The sequence below is a fragment of the Mus pahari genome, chromosome 16 (assembly GCF_900095145.1).
Source record: "Mus pahari chromosome 16, PAHARI_EIJ_v1.1, whole genome shotgun sequence".
NCBI classification, from domain to species: Eukaryota; Metazoa; Chordata; class Mammalia; order Rodentia; family Muridae; genus Mus; species Mus pahari.
In genome coordinates, this window is record NC_034605.1 from 44,373,395 (window position 1) to 44,387,772 (window position 14,378).

Sequence of the window (14,378 nt, forward strand, 5' to 3'; positions counted from 1 at the left end):
ATATAAACCTCAGGACAAGAGGAGTCACCATCCCCCAGTTTGTGGTATACATATAGGACTGGTGAGCATAAGGCCATTGTAGAGCTCTCAGCAAGCACAGGATTTTTGTTGTACTGCTTCTAGGACTTTTTTTAAAGATATATTACTTCTTTATTCTCTCTCTCTCTCTCTCTCTCTCTCTCTCTGTGTATTTTACATACATATATGTCTGTACGCTACGTAGTTTGTAGTTCCCTCAGAGGTCAGAGAAGGCATCAGGTCGATTGGACCAGGCATTTCTAGGTCATTGTGAACTCTCACATAGGTGCTGGGAATTGAACCATGGTTCTTTGGAAGAGCAGTCATTACTCTTAACTACTGAACCCCTCTGGGATCTTTCTCATCGTGTAGAGAGTGACTTAGGCCTGGGTGGATATTGATAGGTCGGGGAAAGTATTCTACTTAAGTCTGATCTACACAGTTTCTTTCTTGCCATATTTTAACTGAGTAAAAGTACCATTTTTAAGAAATCCCTACAGTTTCAGGTTTTAGAATAAATGAGGCTCATTTGTGGGAGAGGAAGCCACAGAGGACACTGTAAACTCTCATGAGGTGGGGCTAAATCAGGGGGAGTGTTCAGGAGAAAGGGAAAGTTCACTGGCACTTCAGGGTCACTTGCTGCTGCACCATAGACTCTGTTGCCTTCCCTGGACCTTGGTCTGTCTTGCTGATGGGAAATTTCCACAGCTGGACTTTGTGAGCCATAATGAGCTATAGAAACCCTTCAGCAATGCCACCCGAGAAGAGAATGAAGCCTAGGTCCAGATGTGCCTCTTAACAGGCTACCTTAACACCTGCAAGGCACACCATTCCTAAATACACTTCTCATTCCCCAGACAAGCTCGAGGGAATCCACATCCTTAAATAAAATGCCTGTCTGTGCTAAATTGCTTTTCATGGCTGACTTACACCTCAGTAAAACTAGAGGACCAGAAGGAGAATTTAGTTTCATTCTGTACCTAGCATGGCCAGTGCACGGTTCAGTTTGGGAAGGCAGGATACTTGTGCAAGAGGAAGAAGTCTTCAAGATGTGCTGTGATGCACACCTACCTGCACTCACTGACGACAAGGGCAGCCGGACCATCTGCGGGCCATCTTCTCAGTATGGAACTAACAGAGCTTAGATATGTAGTATGGGGATCAAGATTAATACCCAGGGCCTCAGTCAGAAGGCCTTCAGATTTCTGCATGTTAGCAAACAACACCGAAGTTGCTAAAATGGTCCATTCCTAGGCCCCACCCAGGATGCTGTAAACGAGAGTCACTGAGAGTGGGCAGTGTCTGATCTGTGTCTCAACCATCTTTTCTGGTGATTCTGAGCACCTAAGACATGTGAAATGTTCTCCCTCAAGTGAGAAGACGAAGCCTCCACTTCTGCTTCAACTGCAGCCAATAGCGGCCAAGGGGCTTTTTGGGACAGAGGGAAGAGCATGGATGAATGTTTCTCAGGTGTCTTTTGGGGGTCAAGTATCCTTTTTGGTTAAAAATTGTAAAATTAGGTTGATTTTCATTTGCCCAGGAGAAACCTGAAGATTAAAGGGAGCTGGATAGTAACTATCACTAGCCAGCATTTCCGTATCCCTCAAAGGATGTCAGAATCTTTTTTTTTTTTTTAAGGATGATTAAAGAACATGTGTACAGTCACCTCTGCACTGTGTGCAAGGGGAGCAGTCAACAGGGTTAAAACATCGGTGGTCATACTTTTTCATTTATAAGAGTTGTCAACCAAACCAAGAGGAGTATGGGATGAGAAGCAGTCATCCCTTTGCTATTTTAAAGTACATAGTTTTGGGCGGCATTGATTGGTTTATTTATTTGTTGTTTTTGCTTTTCTGGAGCAGGGGGGGTGGCAGCTATTCTGTTTTATGCTTCTTCTCTCTGTCAGAGTCAGGTGGGCAGCCTGACCCAGGATTGAGATGTTGGAGACAACTTTAAAACAAGCATGCTTGGGTCTAGAGAGGAAAGGTCGTAAACCAGCTTTATACAGGGCAGAACAGCCCGTGACAGCATTTCAACATTATCCACGCCCTGAAGACGTTTGAGTTCCTGAGGTCAGAGTGAGTGGAGACCCAGGACTGCTTGGATTTGTGAGACTGTCAAAAGTGGGGAGCAGAGAAGGTTCGGACAGAAAAAATTTGTTTGGATCATTCGCTCCTACAGTGGCAGAAGTTGTTACAATCTGCAAGAATGTGGGGATCAAGCATGCCATTTTTTGGCCACTGACCTATATATATGGGGGCCAAGGTATCTGCAGTTAGACAGCAAGCCTTTAATGTACTCTCCGAGTCTGAGGAGGGAAAGAGACAGAGAAGGGAGGTGAGCCAAACTTCAGGAACCTGAGAGACCAGTGGGGAGGGAGCCAGGAACAGATCAAGGATATGATGGGCAAGGCTTAGGGAATAAGATCAGAAACAGAAAGCTCTCCAGAGGGAGGTTTCCAATATAGGGAGAGGGGTAAGTGTCTTATCCAATACATTCCCCAATCACAGTGGAGACACATACATGCCAGACAATGAGAGATGTAGCCTTTCCACATGGCAGGTACCCAGGGGCTTTTAGAGAGCCAGAGAGACAAGAGCACACTTACCAAGTGGATGAGGAGAGTGATTAGAGCAGGTGGAAGAGAAGCAGCTGAGGAGCCGTGGACTCTGATATTGGGAATTGAATAAGGTGGGTGGCTGAAGGCAGTGGAAACAAATGGTCTGTACCTTATGAGTCAAGTCGGCAACCTGGTTTGGTTATAAGAGGCTGGGTCCTCCCAAAGGGATCAATGTGTACCTCTCCTGAGTTTTGCCAACAGATTATGTGAGGGGGAAATAGTAAAGAGCTGCCAAAATGACTGCTCTATATGGTTAAGATTTGTATTGGAAATATGAGAGAGAACTACCAGAGGCATCTGGAAGAGTCCAAAACAGACAAAGTAAACTGACCGTGGCTGGGGCTATGGAAACAGGAAAGGAGAGAATAGGAGAGATAGTGAGAGAGCAGGAAGAGAGAGAGAGATGGGGGGGGTGGAGAAGAAGTGGGAATAATAGATAAGATAGATAGATAGATAGATAGATAGATAGATAGATAGGTAGATGATGGATAGACAGACAATAGACAGATAAAAGATAGATGGTATATAGATGATGGATGGATAGATAGATGATAGGTAGGTAGATAGATAGATGATGGATAGACAGACATTAGATAAATGATAGATGATATATAAATGATGGATGGATAGATAGATGATAGGTAGGTAGATAGATAGATAGATAGATAGATAGATAGATAGATAGAAATGAGAATAGCTGGGTTATAAGAGGAATGAGCAGCTGTGGGGAGGGAAGGCCATAAGCTGGAGGGAGTTTCAGGTAAGGAGGTGGGAAAAGCCAGGATATTAGCATGAACTTTGACATGTGTCACAGGTAGTTTCTTATGGTACCGAGAGAGGCTGCAGGCTAGCACAGGCTTTGATGTGCACAGAGGTGCCATGTTTCTTGTGCCATAGCTGAGTATAAAAATGACTCTGTGTGGCTGCTGGGAACTGATTTCACAAGTTGTTGGGAAATGGTGGCTTTTCTCTAACTGCCAGAAATCCTATAGTCCATTTTGAGCTCATTTCTGGATATATGGGCTGCCCCTTGGAGTTTGGGGAGCTGAACTTTCCTTTGGACACCACATCCATCACACCCCCCTCTTAACCAGACATAAGTATACAGAGGACATGTTGACCTTGGCTCTGCACTGAACTTGTATCTATTAGGGAAGAAGGGTCAGTGTCCACGGACTATTTTTGTTTCTGTGAAGTATGATCTAGCTTTGTCTTCAGATTAACCACAGCTCGCCTTTCCAATGGCCGGCTTCCTGCCTTCCTCTGAGGCCACAGAGGATGAATGCCAACGAAAGCAGTTTGCAGTTTACAGCCCTTCCGAGTCAGCCTCCTGGTCTTCGCCAGGTGTGCCTGGGTAAATGTTTAACTACCAGCTCGCTGAAAACAAACCAAAAATCAAACAAGGCTGGGCTGCAAAGGGTGCCTAGCACTTCTGCAGCCCTCAGATGGCCCTGCAGGTGCGCCGTGACCTCTCCATTGCTTGCTGACGTCATAGTGGATCAGTAAACTCTGGGCCTGCTTCCCTTTACTGGGTGATTTTTGAAGGAAGCTTGGTTTTGAGAGCGTTTATGACTTCAGCAGAGCTTTCCCCAAAAGACAGTCCTTGGCTAAACGTGCCCCCGAGGTGTTCTCAACTCCTGTTCAGTCTCAACTTCGGCATGAATGACGACTTAAAGCTGAGACAATTCCGTGTCTGGGAATCTTCACTGTTGCTGCTGGAAGTCACTACTTTATCTTAAAACACCAAGGTGGTGTGTAAATTCAAGTGCTTTTTAATGACTTCCTGGGCAGTCTTTTTATTTAAGGTAAAAGCTACCTTACAGCCCCTTCTCCTGCAAGCGGAAGTGGCCTGTCTGCTTGCTGTGGCTGCTCAGAGGGTTTCTCTTCGTCTCTAGTTGGTGCTTCTCTATGTGACACAGAGAGCAGCTGTTTGGTGCCCAAGAAGAACTAACTTTTTCTTTAAAGTGCAACGCTTTAAGTATTTTATTTTCAGCCTTTAACTAATCTTCCCAGAGCCATCTTCTAAGGTCTGAGACAGGGGACCAAAGAGGCCAAGCAGCTGGCTCTTGGCTGACATGACTAAGTAAGAGAGTGAGGTTCAATGCAGATCCCTGACCCCTAGTCCCCAGTGTCACGGCACCATGCTGTGATTCCTGCCTCCTTCAGGAGTCAGTTCACAGATACATTCCGCAGGAGCTTTCTATTTATTAAGAGTCTCTAGGATTCCATATTTAGATAGATGAACTGATTTCCATGTATGCATGTGTTGGTTGTGGTGGTGGTGATGGTGGTGTGTGTGTGTGTGTGTGATGTATATGGTGGTGGTGTGTATGTGTGTATGTTTCTGTGTGGTGTGGTGTGTGTGTAAGGTATGGTATATGATGTATGTGCTGTGTATGTGTGTGTGAGTGTGAGTGGTGTATGTGTTTGTATTTGTATGTAAATCTCTCTATGTGTGGTATGGTGTGGTATATGATGCATGTGTGTTATGTATGTGGTGGTGATGGTGTGTGTGTAGTGTGTGGTGTGTATCTGGTGGAGTGTGTGTCTATGCAGTGTGGTGTGCATGTGTGTGTATGCATGTTGTATGTTATGTATGTGTATATGTTGCTCTGTATGTGTGGTACACTGTGTGTGTGTGGTGTATGTGGTGTGTTTGTAGTGTGTCTGTGGTGGTAGTGGTGTGTGTGTGTCTGTGTGGTGTGGGGTGTGTGCATGTGTGTGTGTGTGTGTGTCTGTGTGGTGTGGGGGGTGTGTGTGTGGGGGGGTGGGGTGTGTGCATGTGTGTGTGTGTCTGTGTGGTGTGGGGTGTGTGCATGTGTGTGTGTGTCTGTCTGTCTGTCTGTCTGTGTGGTATTGCTTGCGACTGAATCTAGGGCTTCCCTCATGTATGGTAAGCATTCTACCACTGAACTGCCACTCCAGTCCTCTTTCTACTTTGAAGCAATCTTGCTAAGTTTCTTTAGCTGGCCTTGAACATATTCTGTGGCCCGGGTAGGTCTTGACCTTCTGCCTCAGCCTCCCAAGTAGTATCATAGGCCTGAGATATTAGGAACAGATGATCATTTTAATTTGAACTACCCTAGAGGAAGTTCATTTTCTTGTGGAGCACTTTCATATGAATGGAATTATCCAAATGATTAGTGCAGGAAAGCTCACACATGCGCGCACACGCACACACACACACAGAGTCTGGCTCTTTGAATAGATCTGGAGACTTCCAGGTTTGCCCAAGCACCTGCTGTCCTATGTCCCACTTGTATCTAGATGACGATGACGGCAACAAGGACCCCTGGTTGGAAGAAGACTCCCTGTGCACAGCAGGATATCTATATGAAAAAAACCACCCGTCAGAGCAACATCTGATGGCCTATAATTAATGTTTTCTCGCCAGATATCAATTCCAGGCTTGGCACGTCATTCATCACATGGTGCGAGAGGGATAGATCTCCGTGAGACTAGAGAAAAAGACAATCACAAAATTGTGTTTTCTGTCAGGACTCACCCTTGCCCACATTTTCCCTTGAGGAGTGTTGTCACTCTGGATCTCCAGGACAGTCCCAGGGCTGCAGTCTGCCGGCCTGTCTCCTCCTTGTCATATCTCCCCATGAACAACGCTGCTGTGCTTCTCTGTCAGCGTCTGGTGCTGGAGACTCACACTTCGCTAGCCTTGAAGACACAAGTTAGAAATGCAAAGACATGTAAAACTCTGGAATGGGTCCAGACATTTCTGTCACTGAAGGGTCACGTCACAGATGTCGGGGGAAGTCAAATCCACAGCATGAATGGAATCCACCACTCTCTTACTCATGTATGCACAAAGCCGTAGCAAGTTCTTGCTACATCTACTGAAATGTCAAAGATACATAGCACACGGTTTGGCCTTAGGCAGCTGTGCAGAGTGAATTGTGTAGTGACAGGTACCATGGCCACGTATGCGGTATGCTAAGAGAGAACGCAAAGAAGAAAGAAGATGGAAATTAGGTGTGGCTTGAGCAGTAGGCACATTATAAACTTTCTCATCAAGGGCTCTTTGCCATCTATCATTCAGGGTTTTCTGCTCTTCCACACCTTCCTCCTCCTCTTGCGATCTTCCTTTAAACCAACTTACCGTATTTCTGTGTTTATTTATTTGAAGCCACCCCCAGTTCCTGTTTTACCTGATTCTAGTAGCTCGCAAGGATCACTCAAGCCATGTGTTTTTCATATTTCCCTCACAAAGAGGGAAAAGCAATATTTTGGAAATGTGGTTTTTTAAATAGCTGAGATGCAAAGCTTGAATTTTAATTTTTTTTTTTTTTATTTGGAAGAATGAACTGGGCATTCAGAGGGCTGGTGCTGGCCAAAACTTCACTTTTTTTCTCTCATCTCCTCAGCTGTAGGTATTAGTTTTAATCTCTCTCTGTGTGTGTGTATGTATGTGTGTGTGTGTGTGTGTGTGTGTGTGTGTGTCTGTGTGTGTCTCTCATACACCCACTCTCTGTCTCTGTCGTCTCTGTCTCTCTGTTTGTATTTATGGAAAACATTAAAAATATTTTTGAGAATTGGCAATCTTTGCAGGAGGAAAGAGTTTCCCCTGTCAAGAAGGAAATCAAAATGAAGTAGGTGTTAGAGCAGAAAAGCGAGGAGCGAGGAACAGGTCTGGCACGTAGTAGTTGGTAAGCTAACTGTCTCCTGAACCTCCCACAGCTTCCCTCAGGAGGAAAACGGAGCTTTCCAATCTAAGCAGAGGGCAATGGGAGTTGGTCCCTACTGCTCCTCCATGGGTGTGAACAGCCTCCTGTAACTTTGGATTCTTTAGCACAGTATTTTCTCTCTCATCTTGGCGAGGAGGCAGGAAGGGAATTTTCCTCTGAGACACTTGCAAGGCAAGGGGACAAGAGCCCATGTCTCCTTTATTCTGCGGACCCCATGCATGGTCAACCAAGCTTCTCCACCCCAAGGGAGCTGAGACCCAGGAGGGAGCTGCAGGTAGGTTCCCAGCATCCTGTTCATTCCCCTGTAGATCCTCACACCTGCAAGGGCTTCAACTGCCAAACTGTGTGTTTACAAGGCAATCACTTAGGGTTGAGTCTGCTTGGGGCAAGTTATAGTATACAGTGCTAGGAATTACATAATTATATTTGTACGTGTAGGTGTGTGTGTGTGTGTGTGTGTATGTATGTGTGTGTGTGTATGTGTGTGTGTAAATGCAAAATACATATGTTGATACAGAACAAAAGTAGAGCTTCCTAGATTGTAAGAAATGTACCTGACACCCAAATGAAGGCACGCAGTGATGCTGGCTCGCTGGGTGTTTAAAATGAAATCCCCCTGCATGTACTTTAAAATTTTTCCTTCTAGTACTGGAGATTAAACCTTGGGCCTTGTGCAGGCTAGGGAAATGTTTTACAAAATAAGTTCTATTTCCAGCCATCTTTACTTCTTTCTGAACCAGTCCTCACTAAGTTCCTAGGGCTGGCTGGCCTGGAGCTTATTGTGTCTTCCTCAGTCCCTGCCCCAGCCGAGACTGTAGACACGTACGAATGACTAGGTTCTCTGCTGTCTTTTCTTTACACTTAAAAGGCAGTGCTGCCCTTAACTCCAGGCAAGGATGACTCTGTACGGGGCCTTAGGCTTTGGATTCTGAATTTCTTCTAGCTGTACCCCTTCTGAATGAGTCTGTGGCCAAGAGGTAGTGTGAATGTGTTGATAATCTTTTCTTTTCTTTTCTTTTCTTTTCTTTTCTTTTCTTTTCTTTTCTTTTCTTTTCTTTTTTTCTTTTTCTTTTCTTTTTCTTTTTTTCTTTTTCTTTTTCTTTTTCTTTTTCTTTTTCTTTTTCTTTTTCTTTTCGAGACAGGGTTTCTCTGTGTAGCCCTGACTATCCTGGAACTCACTCTATAGATCAGGCTGGCCTCAAACTCAGAAATTTGCCTGCCTCTGCCTCCCAAGTGCTGGGATTAAAGACGTGTGCCACCACGCCCAGCAATCGTGTTTTCTTTTAAAGGCCATGTGCCAAGCTATAGCACATTAGTAATTCCAGCACAGTGATCCTAGCCTACTTTCAGGTCGTTACCTCTGGTTAACCTTCCTGGGGCAGGGGGTTATAAGGTAAAAGTAGACTTGAGGGCTGGGAGGTGCATGGCCAGGGTACCAAAGCTCAGATGGGTGGTGGACCGGGGACCATTGGTGTTACATATTCCAGTGTGAGGCTGTAAATTCCCCAGTAGTCCTAAAGCCAGAGAGAAGTTTTGTTTACTAGCGTTTTGGTGTAAGCTATAGTTCTTAAATATATAGGACTGTAATATATACTCTTATCTTAAACACCTCGTTTTTTGGGGGGTGGAGGGATGTTCCAGATTTTTTTTTTTCGGTTTTTCGAGACAGGGTTTCTCTGTATAGTCCTGGCTGTCTTGGACCTCACTTTGTAGACCAGGCTGGCCTCAAACTCAGAAATCTGCCTGCCTCTGCCTCCCCAGTGCTGGTATTAAAGGCGTGTGCCACCACGCCCGACTCCAGATTTATTATTGGAAAAAAATGCACTACCTTGTGTGATTTTATTTTTTAGTTCCCAACAATATCTATCTGTCAGAAACACACACACACACACACACACACACACACCAACAAACATACACACATGCATGTACGCAACACATACATGCAAATGTACACATGTACAGTGAAAGTGGAAAGGAAAATTAATTACATATAATAACTGTCACAAATCTTGTATCTGCACATAAACAAAATAGTATCAAAAATAAACTGTTGGGTCCCCAGTTAGTGATCGTAGTAATTTTCTGTTTGATTTTTTTTCTCTCTCAGCAGTAGGACCCACTGAAAGCTCTCTCCCCCAGCTTGCGGTCTCTTCCCTGCCTTTCTCTTTGTGTAGTTGGCAGAAACAGACCACACATCACATGGATTGGGTTGATGAGATTCACTGATGCTATTTCTGATGGCTATAGCTTGTACCTGCCTTTGTTGTATGTGCTATTCTAGTGTACGGACACAGCATCCGTGCCTATCTACGTTACTTCTGATGCAGAGTGAAAACTTCTCTAGTGCCTCGCCATTTTGCCCTGCGCTGCTCTGGGAGACCTATTTGTATTGCGCAAACACGGAGAGATAGATGCACTAGCTACATGATCTATGTGTACATTTTTAACTTTCATGTGTATGGTTTCCAGGACAGTGCATGTTCCCACCAGCATGGGATAGTATTTATATAGGCATATATTTCTTTTTAGCTTTAGCCATTTTGTGCTGGGAATAGCTATAGTATGTCATCATTCCTTTTTCTGAAAAGTTTCTAGGCGCCTCATTCATCTCCAGATACACTCCGTACATGAGGAGATCACTGTGATGGCACTAACTAGGAAACACAGAGTTACTGATCACAGTATCCATGTGGTACAAAATAGCAATGATCGTACTTATGCTAATAGCCACGGCTATTTGAAGAATGGCAGCTAAGAGAAGATGCAGAGTCTTGGACGATCCAGGGGATAAATTCCGAGCCCTAATTCAGCTGGTACTGTGCTTTTTAAGGTGCCACAGAGCATAATACCACATGGATCTAGGGCATAAGCCAATCCCAGAGCATCATGATAATTGTGGTCACACTGGGCTGGGAAGGAAAAAGACAAAAGGAATTGTTATCCACTGCTGATGGAACACAAACTAGTCTAGCTACCATCGAAATAAGTATGGACGTGTCTATTGCTTTGATAAAATACCATGACCTAAAGCAGCATAAGGAAGGAAGGGTTTATTTGGTTTATACTTCCATGTCACAGTCTGACAGTGAGGGAAATCAGGGCAGGAACTCAAGGCAGGAACCTGGAGGCAAGGACTGAAGCAGAAACCATGGGAGAATACATGGTTCTCCATGGCTTACTCATCCTGCTCTCTGATACAGCCCAGGACCCACAGTGGACTTGGCTCCCACATCTCTCACTTGTGGTTTTATATTTCATATAAACACATACAAACCTGCATGTGCATATGTCCTGACAATAGAAGCAAACTGTTTAAAGGATCAAGGGAAGTAATTGGGAGAGGGGATGCAAAAGGGAAGAGTGGGGAGTGTGGATGAATACAATTACTTGCCAGAAAGGACGAAAGAAAGAAAGAAAGAAAGAAAGAAAGAAAGAAAGAAAGAAAGAAAGAAAGAAAGAAAGAACAGAAGGAAGGAAAGAAGGGAAGGAAGGAAGAAAGAAAGGGAAAAAGAAAGAAAGGGAAAAAGAAGGAAAGAAAAGAAAAATGAAAGAAAAGAAAAGTAAAGGAAAATCTGTTTTCAATCCTCTATCTGGATATGTAATTGTTGAAACACTAGCAAAAGCATCTTTTAGCCAAGAGTCCCTCTTTTTCTCTTTCCAATCCTGTTGTATCATGGGACATTCCCAGTTGAACATCATAAATCGAATGCAGCTCTCTGCTTGACCTGCCTTTAAAGAATTGGTACTATGAGGAAATAAAGACAGACCTTTGCCACATTTACATCAAAGATGTCAGGAAAGACCATCATCTGGGAGTCAGTAGTGCCCCTCCCCACTCCAGGAAAGGAGGAAGAATTGGCTCCCAAAGCTCCCCACTGTACCTAAAGACGGCCCTTTGAACCACAGACGGACTGACGCCTCTTCCTTAGCAATTTCATCCCCGAGGGCTAGGGAGCCATGTTAAGGTTTTGCCTGCCAGCTGATGATGGCGTCTTTCTAATATGTTGGGGTTTGCAGTTTATTTTGGTAGGTAACTAAGAGAGAAAGACAGAGATAATTATCCCCATCGTAAAACAGTCCATCAGCCACCTGCATGCAGAGCAGAAAGTCAAGTCCTTTGTTGCCCTCTGGCAGGGAAGATCCCCATACAGCACTCTCCGGGGTCTCATTCAGTGCTCTAACCTAGTTACCTGTGGAAGTTTCCCAGTTCTGGTATAATTTTTTCCATTTATATAAAAATAATAAATAAATACCAGGGATCTTGTCCATTCATGCCAAAGGAGAATTTGTGGAGGATTTAGTATTCTAATGCATTGGACATACTTGAATTTGGCTAAATAGTCAAAATGAGGGGGGGGGGGTTGGCTCCATTTAACCGAGCTTAGATCTTGTTGGTATCCAGCTCTTCAAATGACCTCAGCTCTTATAGATGGGTCCTTGGAGATGCTTGGCCTTCCAGTGAGTTGGAAATCCTCAGGTATGTTTTAAATGTCTTCAAAACAGGGGTTCCCTTTGTTTTCACTGGGGAAAGACTGAATAGAGAAAGCAAAGTAGAGGGAGCTCTGCTTGGGCACTGGAATCTGCAGCCTGGAGGCATAGCAACAAAACACTCCACGTTTTAACATTCTCTACAAACAGCAAAATATTCTAAACTGGTGCCAAAGTGCAGGCAAGAAGAAAGTCACGGTAGTTGTGAAAATCGGGTGCGTGGAGGTCACAGTTCACTGTTAAGGTTCTGTGGTGGTGTCCTACTGGGTGCTGGACTCGGGCTCTTTTCCTGGTCTTTTCAGGAATCTTGCAGAAGAGAAGACATGATGGTACCTTGCACTCCAGTCTAGTTCTTGGATGCTAACCATCACATCCCTCATTCATCTGCTATTAATTTTTATTTATTTTTCTTGACTTGGTCTCTGACTCATCTTTGCCGAGACCTTTTGGGTTTCCTGAAGTCCCAGTTGCTCCAGATGTGTGCCTCATTCAGTACTAAAGTCCCGGAGTGGAGGCTGAGAGATATCCATTACAAAGCCATGCGAGTGCAGCTGTCCTCCTTCACCCATGCTGTCAATTAAAGCACTAAAATGTTAAATGGAAAATTCCAGAAATAGACAATTCATGCGTCTTAGGCAAGTCCCATCACAGCAGAATCCTTTTATTTTTAGTTGCTGTTGTTCATCTCCTACTATGTCGGGCTTGTGAACTGAGTGTTAACATAGGCATGTGTGTGTGTGTGTGTGTGTGTGTGTGTGTGTGTGTGTGTGTGTGTAAGAAAAAACAGTATGTATGAGGCTTGGTACCTACCATCCATGGTATCAGGCATCTACTAGAAGTTTTGAAAGATTTTCCCCATGGGGACAGCTTTCTTCCAGATGAGAAAGGAGGAAGGTATTAGCAAGGAGAAGAGAAAAGACCAAAGTCTGTGTATGATTAGAAAGATGGGGTAGGGCTCTCAAGAGGAACCTCAGGAGACTGGGTGAAGTCTGGTGTCACTGTGAAAAGGGAAACTAATAAACAAGCCTATGAAACAGTGGTAGATTTGATGGGACACGTGACATTCTGGTGTCATGTGGGGATGTCACTGAGGAGAGTCTAAGCAGTTATGCGCACACATCTGGGATCTGGAGAGATGTGACCAGTGGAGATATAGACTTTGGAGTCATGGAACTTAGTGATCACAATTCTGAAGGAAGAGTGCTTATGATGTCACCAGAAGAGCTTGTAATGTAACAAAGGGAATGATCCATTACAGGGCTTTCTCAGAAGGCCCTGTCATCTCCTGGACCCCGGCTAATAAAAAGAACAAGAGTTAAAATATTGGGTGTCCCTTCAGCCATTTTATCCACATTGGCCTTGGGCACTAAGCCTTGGCTGGTGAACAACCAGCAGGACTTTCTCACTATTTTAGAGAGCAAGTGGGGGATTTTTGTATAATGTTGAGATAAAGCTTAGAAAAATAGTTTTTCGGTGTGTTGTTGCTGTTGTTGCTGCTGATGCTGTTTGTCTGGTTGCTTTTGTTTATGAAAATTCAATTTCCCAAGGAGATAAAAAGCCCTGATAAACTTGGCCGAAGTCTAAATCAATTCCAAGAAGGCATAATGCAGAAAGGGTCGGAGGAGCAGGACGCGGCTCAGAGCGTCATGGCATCTTATAAACCACAAGGAGGGAGAATCCTACAGTTAGGCTATGGGAGTTCTTGGGGAGGTCCTTTCAGTGGGATGGTGGGGACAGTCACCGGATGCCTCTGGGTTAGCAGTGAGAGAGATGAGAGAGAAATAGACTCCATTGCCAAGTATGGCATAGGTCAGAAAATTAAAACTACTGCTCATCAAAGAAGGAAGGATGGGCAAAAGGAGGTTGAGGTCAGAAGCTCACTGGCTTTGGAAAGCAGGGGGAAGGCAGGTTGCTGCTCAATTGTCTGTGACCTGACGACATGGGAGACTCGTACCTGTTATATAATCGGTATTGTCTTCTGGGGTTAGAGAAGTTGAGGTTCCTGGCTTGCCTTACTCCCTTGTTACCAAGGAGCGTTTGCTAGCGTAAGGTTGCACTTAGAAACCAAACCCTCCCTAAGGTTACCCAGGGACTTGGCAGCTGCTTTCCTGACAATGCTGTCTTTAAGTTTTGAAAAGAAGAGCCCACTCTTCTAAAATGACATTCCCCATCACTTTAAAATATGTCCCCTAGATGAGCCCTGAAATCTGTCTTTCTGGATACTACAAATGAGGTGGTTTGTTTCTTTGTTGTTTTTTTTAAATATATAAAAAAAAACAATTCTATCACAAGGCACCCAGTAAAAATGTGAATTTCAGAGAATCAGCAAGTATTTTTTATATGTTAAGTACATTTAAGAAACACTAAATCCAGTCACTCTGGCTCTAGGGTCTGACTCCAAAAGGTCGAAGTCCTTATAGGAAGGCTCCTTTGTTCTTGTCATTCCAAAGAACAATACTCTAGCCATTCTCTCCTCCAAAAGCCAGACCAGCACCCCTAGAGGTCAGCTACCATGATGCCTTTGGTCACTACACAAGGAGACCATCCTGTTC